Source organism: Myotis myotis, unplaced genomic scaffold (genome assembly GCF_014108235.1).
Source record: "Myotis myotis isolate mMyoMyo1 unplaced genomic scaffold, mMyoMyo1.p scaffold_m19_p_9, whole genome shotgun sequence".
Taxonomy (NCBI): Eukaryota; Metazoa; Chordata; class Mammalia; order Chiroptera; family Vespertilionidae; genus Myotis; species Myotis myotis.
Genome location: NW_023416401.1, coordinates 81,543,932 through 81,549,931, shown reverse-complemented (window position 1 = coordinate 81,549,931; position 6,000 = coordinate 81,543,932). Strand labels below are relative to the sequence as shown.

Genomic DNA, 6,000 nt, shown 5'->3' with positions numbered 1-6,000 from the left:
CAGAGGTCTTATGACTCCCAGTTTCCTCAACTATGATCTGAGTTATTGCTATTGCCTTGTCGGCCTCCAGTTGTTTCCAGAAGAGGATGCTGGACCAAGAAGCAAATCCCACGGGGATCAGCGAGGTCGGCGAGCGGCTCACACCTGAGGCTTGCACTTTGCAGAAATACATCAGAGGCAGTGGAGGCACCTTGGTCCACACTGGCAGCAACATACGCCGCCGCACACGCCATACCCGTCCCCGGGGACTAATCGGCCCGCCCCGCCCCGCGCACTTCCGGTCCCGCCCCGCCTGGCCCGCTCCCGGCTCCCAGCTCCGCCGGGCTCCTGGTTTGGCCTGCGGTCCCGGCGCCGAGGACCAGGGGGCGGCGCCCGGCGGCCCGGAGAAGCGCAGCATCGGGACCTTCTGACACAAAGAGCGGCGGGCGGACGCGGGTGGGAGCCGCGCGCCTGCCCAGTGCCCTTGGGCCGCGTCCCTGGGACCCGCGCGCGGGCGGAGACGGTGCGTCCCCCGCTGCCCAGGTGAGCGGGGTCGGGGCGGCCTGCGGAGCGCACGTGCGGGCCGGGACCGGGTGCGGGCAGGGCCGGGCGCTCCTCTGTGGGGGCCGCGGAGCCTGGAAGTCAGCAGGTGGGACGCAAGTGTAGGCGCCCGCGACCCTGGACGGAGCGGAGACGGGGTGAAAACCTGCGGTTCTCCTGCCCCGCGTCCCTCGCCGCGGCGCTCGGGGGCTGCGGCTGCGTGGGGTCCGCGTCTTCCCCTCGCTGCGGGTTTGGGGGCTGCAGGCTCGGTCAGGGTGACCTGGCGCCCCGCGTTTCCCGTCGCCGCCGAGGGCCGGGGTGGTCCTGCGGGAGGCGGCTGCTTGGCCAGCCTTTCTGAGCCGGGTCCTACCATCCGGCCGTTTCCCAAGTGTCGGTGCCCCTTTGAGCAGCGTTTGCAGCGTCCCGGCTGCTTTGCTGAAGCGGGCGTTCAACTCCCGGCGTGCGATCCGGGGTGGGGATGGGGAGGAGCCGGTGTTTTCACGGGGAGCGTGGAGGGTGGCCGACTGGGGAGAGACGGGGGAGAGCCGTGGCCTAGGAGGGTGACTGCAGCCTCTTTGCCCCCCAGATGCGCCGCCGCCGGTGACCAGGTCCTCCTTTGCCCATCCTGCCCCTGCCAACTCCAATCCTTCAGGCTCCCCGGGTCACCTCCAATCCTCAGACAAGTCGAATTATTGGATAGAATCATCTCCTGTAAATAAGATTGCGTTCCACCATAGAACAACTTTTTAGGATGTACCTGTTTCCTTTTCTTGTGTTAGGAGTTTGCACTTGGAAAACGGTTTGAACTAAGAAGCCACTGTCAGGGGGCAGAAGAGTCCGTTTTATCTGTTGTACTATAGTTGTTTGGCAGAATCGCCCCTTTCCTCACCACAGAGGCTGCAGGAGTCTTCTCAGTCTCTTTAGATGTTTCACGCGCATAAATATGCCCCGGGGCGTTGTTAGGCGCTCCCTGGAGGTCTGTGTTTGCACAGGATGGAAGTGAGGCAGGGTCATTTGGGTCCTGTCTGCTCTAGGAGACTTAGGCCAAGCTATGGAACAGGGAGGCAGGGGCGGGGGTCCGCGGGAGAGCTATGATGGCCTGGAGAAGCTCAGAGGCCCCATCACCAACACTGTTAATCGGAGGGAAGGGTATGAGTTGAAGGTAGTTGGTGGTGACTTTCTTCTTAGAGGCCTTTGCTGTGGATTCCAGGTTTTACACATTGGACTTTGAATATTTTTAAAAGAAGAAGATTAAAAAAAATGAATGATAGTTAAAACTGGGCTATTAAAAACAACACTATCAGCAGCCTCACAGTTTTAATAGCTTTGTGCAAGAGAGTGAGTGTGTGTGTGTATATATATATATTTAAGAGTATGTGTATATTAAAAGAGAAATGCTAAGGCAGTTAGAGAAGCAGACTACCACCGTGGTGCCCCTGTTGTTTGATGTACAAATCATCCAGTGGCTTAAAATATTACAAATCTAACTGGTCTATATTGGCAAAACAAAGCTGCTTTGCCACAAAGGTGTATGTGTTTAATTATAGTTTGTATTCAATAAAAACTAGAGGATAATCATTTTGTAGAATGAAAAAATAACCTTTTCCAAAGACCTTGAACTTCAGATAACATTTAATACCATCATATTAGAAAGAGAACACTTTATAGAGGAAAAGTTAGGCTTTTAAATGAAGAGTTTATATAAACTTTGATGGAATACTGTTTTCCCTAAATCATTTCCCTGGTGAACTGACAGTCATTTGCTAACAGCATTTGTAAGTCCCTAGTGTTAGTGCATCCTTTGTTCTGAGTCCTTAAGAATGCTTGGTGGTGGACAATAGAGTAACAAAAGAATTGCAAAGTATATTAACCATAAGTATTCAAGGCATTTAGATCTTGCCCTTTCATGGTGATTGACTTTGTATACTAGTTTTTTAATTTTATTTTTTCTTTGAAGATGAAACGTGTGACATTTGAGACTTGGGGCATCTGAGAGGTCCTTCTGATCACATTCTTTCTACTTTGGACAGTTAGGTTTGGTTTTGCCATAAACAGGTGGTTGCTAGATATCTTTTCTTCCCTGGCTCAAGAAAAGTCTAGAAAAAGGAGCCAAAACACAGTGTCCTGGCCTCCCTCCTGATTAGAGGGAATGGCGCCCTCCAGCCTGGAAAGGCATTTCCAGAGCCATGGCCCCTTCCTTGTTCTCCAATTCCATGGTCATTCCGTAATGAATGGCAGTGGCCATAACTGCACTCTAGATTTGGGTTTAGCTTAGTCCTTGGTTTCAAGTACAAATTAGGAATTCAGGCGCAAGGCCAGAGATTTTGTTATTCACAAGCAAGAGGCCAAACCTTTGGGTCAGACTACCTGGAGCTATGTGGAGGGTGGGGTTAGCAGAAGGTTTTTGCTTCCCCTCTTTGGGATAAAGTTGAGCCTCCTGGTGAGAGTTCCCCGCCAAAGGATTCTGACTGTTGTCTGAACCATGGGCAGAGATATCTTATGGAGCATGTTCTCTATGTTTATCTTCTTTTCACAAAAGTTGGAGCATGCCTCTGGTGCTGCCTATTTTTTGTCTCTCTCAATCCTGGATTGTCCTCTAGGCTTTAGGGATAAAATGACTTCTAGCTTCTCAGTCTGATTCATAGTCTGCCTTCAGTTGAAATCATTTGTTTGTCAAATAAACCAAAGTCTTCCAGGTAACTGTTATGCACTCAAACTGGAAAAGCTTTGGCATATGCGTTGACTGTAATTTTGTATTTTCTTTTTTTTTAAAATATATTTTATTGATTTTTTTATAGAGAGGAAGGGAGAGAGATAGAGAGCTAGAAACATCGATGAGAGAGAAACATTGATCAGCTGCCTCCTGCACATCTCCTACTGGGGATGTGCCTGCAACCCAGGTACATGCCCTTGACCGGAATCGAACCTGGGACCTTTCAGTCCGCAGGCCGACGCTCTATCCACTGAGCCAAACCGGTTTCGGCAGTAATTTTGTATTTCATTAGGCAAAACTGACAAATCTTTTTGTGTTATGAGAAACACTTTTAATTCAGTTACTGTATTGGAGATCTGCTTTGTTTACTAAGTTAAGATTTTGGTGTGTTGGAGTTTCTCAGAATGGTCATCATTTATTGTTGTTGTTAAAGATCTGAAAGGAAATCATTCTCCACAGTTTCTAGATTTTCAAGGTTCCAGTAAGGAATTTTACATTTGTGGGTGTCCATCAGTTAGTATGTTTTTAGCTGCCGTGATGGAATACCTAGTCTCAGATTAAACAAATAGAGAGGTCCTAGAAGGAAAACCCAGGGCTTCAGGATGGGTGGTTTCCCTGGCTGAAATCAGTTGGGGGGCCGGAAATCACTCCGCTTCTTCATAGCGTCAGATTGGTGGCAGCTGTCTCACTCACCGGGGGAACGAGAGGGAGGTTTGGCTTTTGTAGCTCTCCCTTTAAAAACAACAACACATTTTTCAAGTATAGTTGACATACAGTATTATATTAGTTTCAGGTGTACAGCATAGTGATTAAATATTTACATGACTATTGGGGAAGTGATCTCCCCAATAAGTCTCGTACCCATCTGACACTATTGCAATATGATTGACTATGTTCTTATGCTGTACTTCACATCCCCGTGACTTGTTATAAGTGGCAATTTGCACCTCTGGATCCCTTTCACCTTTTCACCCATTCCCTCCTCAACTTCTCATCCATCTGGTGACCATCAGTTTGTTCTCTGTACCTATGAGTTTATTTCTGTTTTGATTGTTCTTTTTTTTTTCAGAGTTTTTATATAGGTGAAATGATAGGATATTTGTCTTTATCTTATTTTACTTAGCATAGTACCCTCTGGTTTCATCCATGTGGTTGCAAATGGTAAAATTTCATTCCTTTTATGGCTGAGGGATATTCCATTGTATGTGTGCCCCATATTATCTTTATTATTCATCTATTGATGGACATCTAGGTTACTTCTATATCTTGGCTATCTATATATAAAAGGCTAACATACAAAGTGTCCCCTTGGGAATTCGACCGGGAGATCGCTTGCTATGATGTGCGCTGACCACCAGGGGGCGGCACGGAACATGGTGGGTGACCAGCTGTGGTGGTCGTGGTGGGGCACTGGGGGAGGGAGGTAAGGAGGAGGCGGGGAGGCGGGGAGGCGCGGAACCTGATGGGCCCTGATCTCCGGCCTAGGGACCCTACCCATACCTGAATTTCATGCACCAGGCCTCTAGTTATAAATAAGGCTACAAGAACATAAGGGTGTGTATATCTTTTTGAGTGAATGTTTTGGATTTCTTCAGGTTAATACCCAGAAGTGGAATTTCTGGGTCATATGGTAGTTCTATTTTTAATTTTTTTGAGGAACCCCCATTCTGTTTTCCATAGTGGATACACCAGTCTGCATTCCCACCAACAGTGCATGAGGGTACTTTTTTCTATATATCCTCACCAGCACTTTTTGTTTATTGATTTATTGATGATAGCCATTCTGACAGGTGTGAGGTGATAATCTCATTGCAGTTTTAATTTGCATTTCTCTGATGATTAGTGACATTGTACATCTTTTCATATGTGTTGACCATCTGTATGTCCTCTTTGGAGAAGTGTTTATTCAGGTCCTCTGCCCATTTTGTAATTGGATTGTTTGCTTTTTTGGTGTTAAGATGTATGAGTTCTTTCTTTTTTTTTAAATTTATTTTTTAATTTTAATTTTAATTTTTTTTTAGCTTTTATAAGATGTATGAGTTCTTTATAAATTTTGGATATTAACCCCTTAGCGAATATATTCTCCCATTCAGTAGGTTTTCTATTTATTTATTTATTTATTTATTTATTTATTTATTTTTGTTTTCTTTTTATTTAGATGATAGTTTCCTTTGCTGTGCAAAAATACTTTAGTTTGATGTACTCCCATTTTTTATTTTTCTTTTGTTTCCCTTGCCCAAGGATACATATCCAAAAAATATTACAAAGAGTAATGTCAAAAAGTTTGCTGCCTATGTTTACTTCTAGAAGTTTTATAGTTTTAGGTCTTCCATTTAAGTCTTTTATTCACTATGAGGTTTTTTGTATATGGAGTGGTCTAGTATCATTTTGCATATGTCTGTCCAGTTTTCCTAACACCTTTTATTGAAGCGTCTGTCTTCATCCCATTGTATAGTCTTGCCTCCTCTGAAATAGATTAATTGTGTATATAGGCTTGAGTTTATCTCTAGGCTCTCTGTTTCATTCCATTGATCTAGAAGTCTGTTTTTATTCCAGCACCATACTGTTTTGATTATCATAGTCTTGTGGTATAATTTGATATAAGATAATATAATAAATTAACTTTGTTCTTTTTTCCCAATATTGCTTTTGCTATTTGGGGTCTTTTGTGGATCTATATGAATTTTAAGATTATTTTTCCTAGTCCTGTGAAATATACCATTGATATTTTGGTAGATTTTGCATTGAATATGTAGATTGCATTGGGT

At 45.1% G+C, this 6,000-nt stretch overlaps 1 protein-coding gene across 2 annotated transcripts in view; it reads left to right on the top strand.

Annotated features, from left to right (window-relative positions):
• The first annotated feature begins 306 nt into the window (after nt 1-306).
• NINL (ninein like) overlaps nt 307-6,000 on the top strand; it is a 107,554-nt gene continuing 101,860 nt past the window's right edge. The window contains exon 1 of one of the 2 annotated variants that reach the window (XM_036322942.1): nt 307-522. The gene's annotated coding sequence lies outside the window, so the exon portion shown is untranslated. The remainder of the gene's footprint in view (nt 523-6,000) is intronic. The other variant, XM_036322941.1, reaches the window with a different exon arrangement.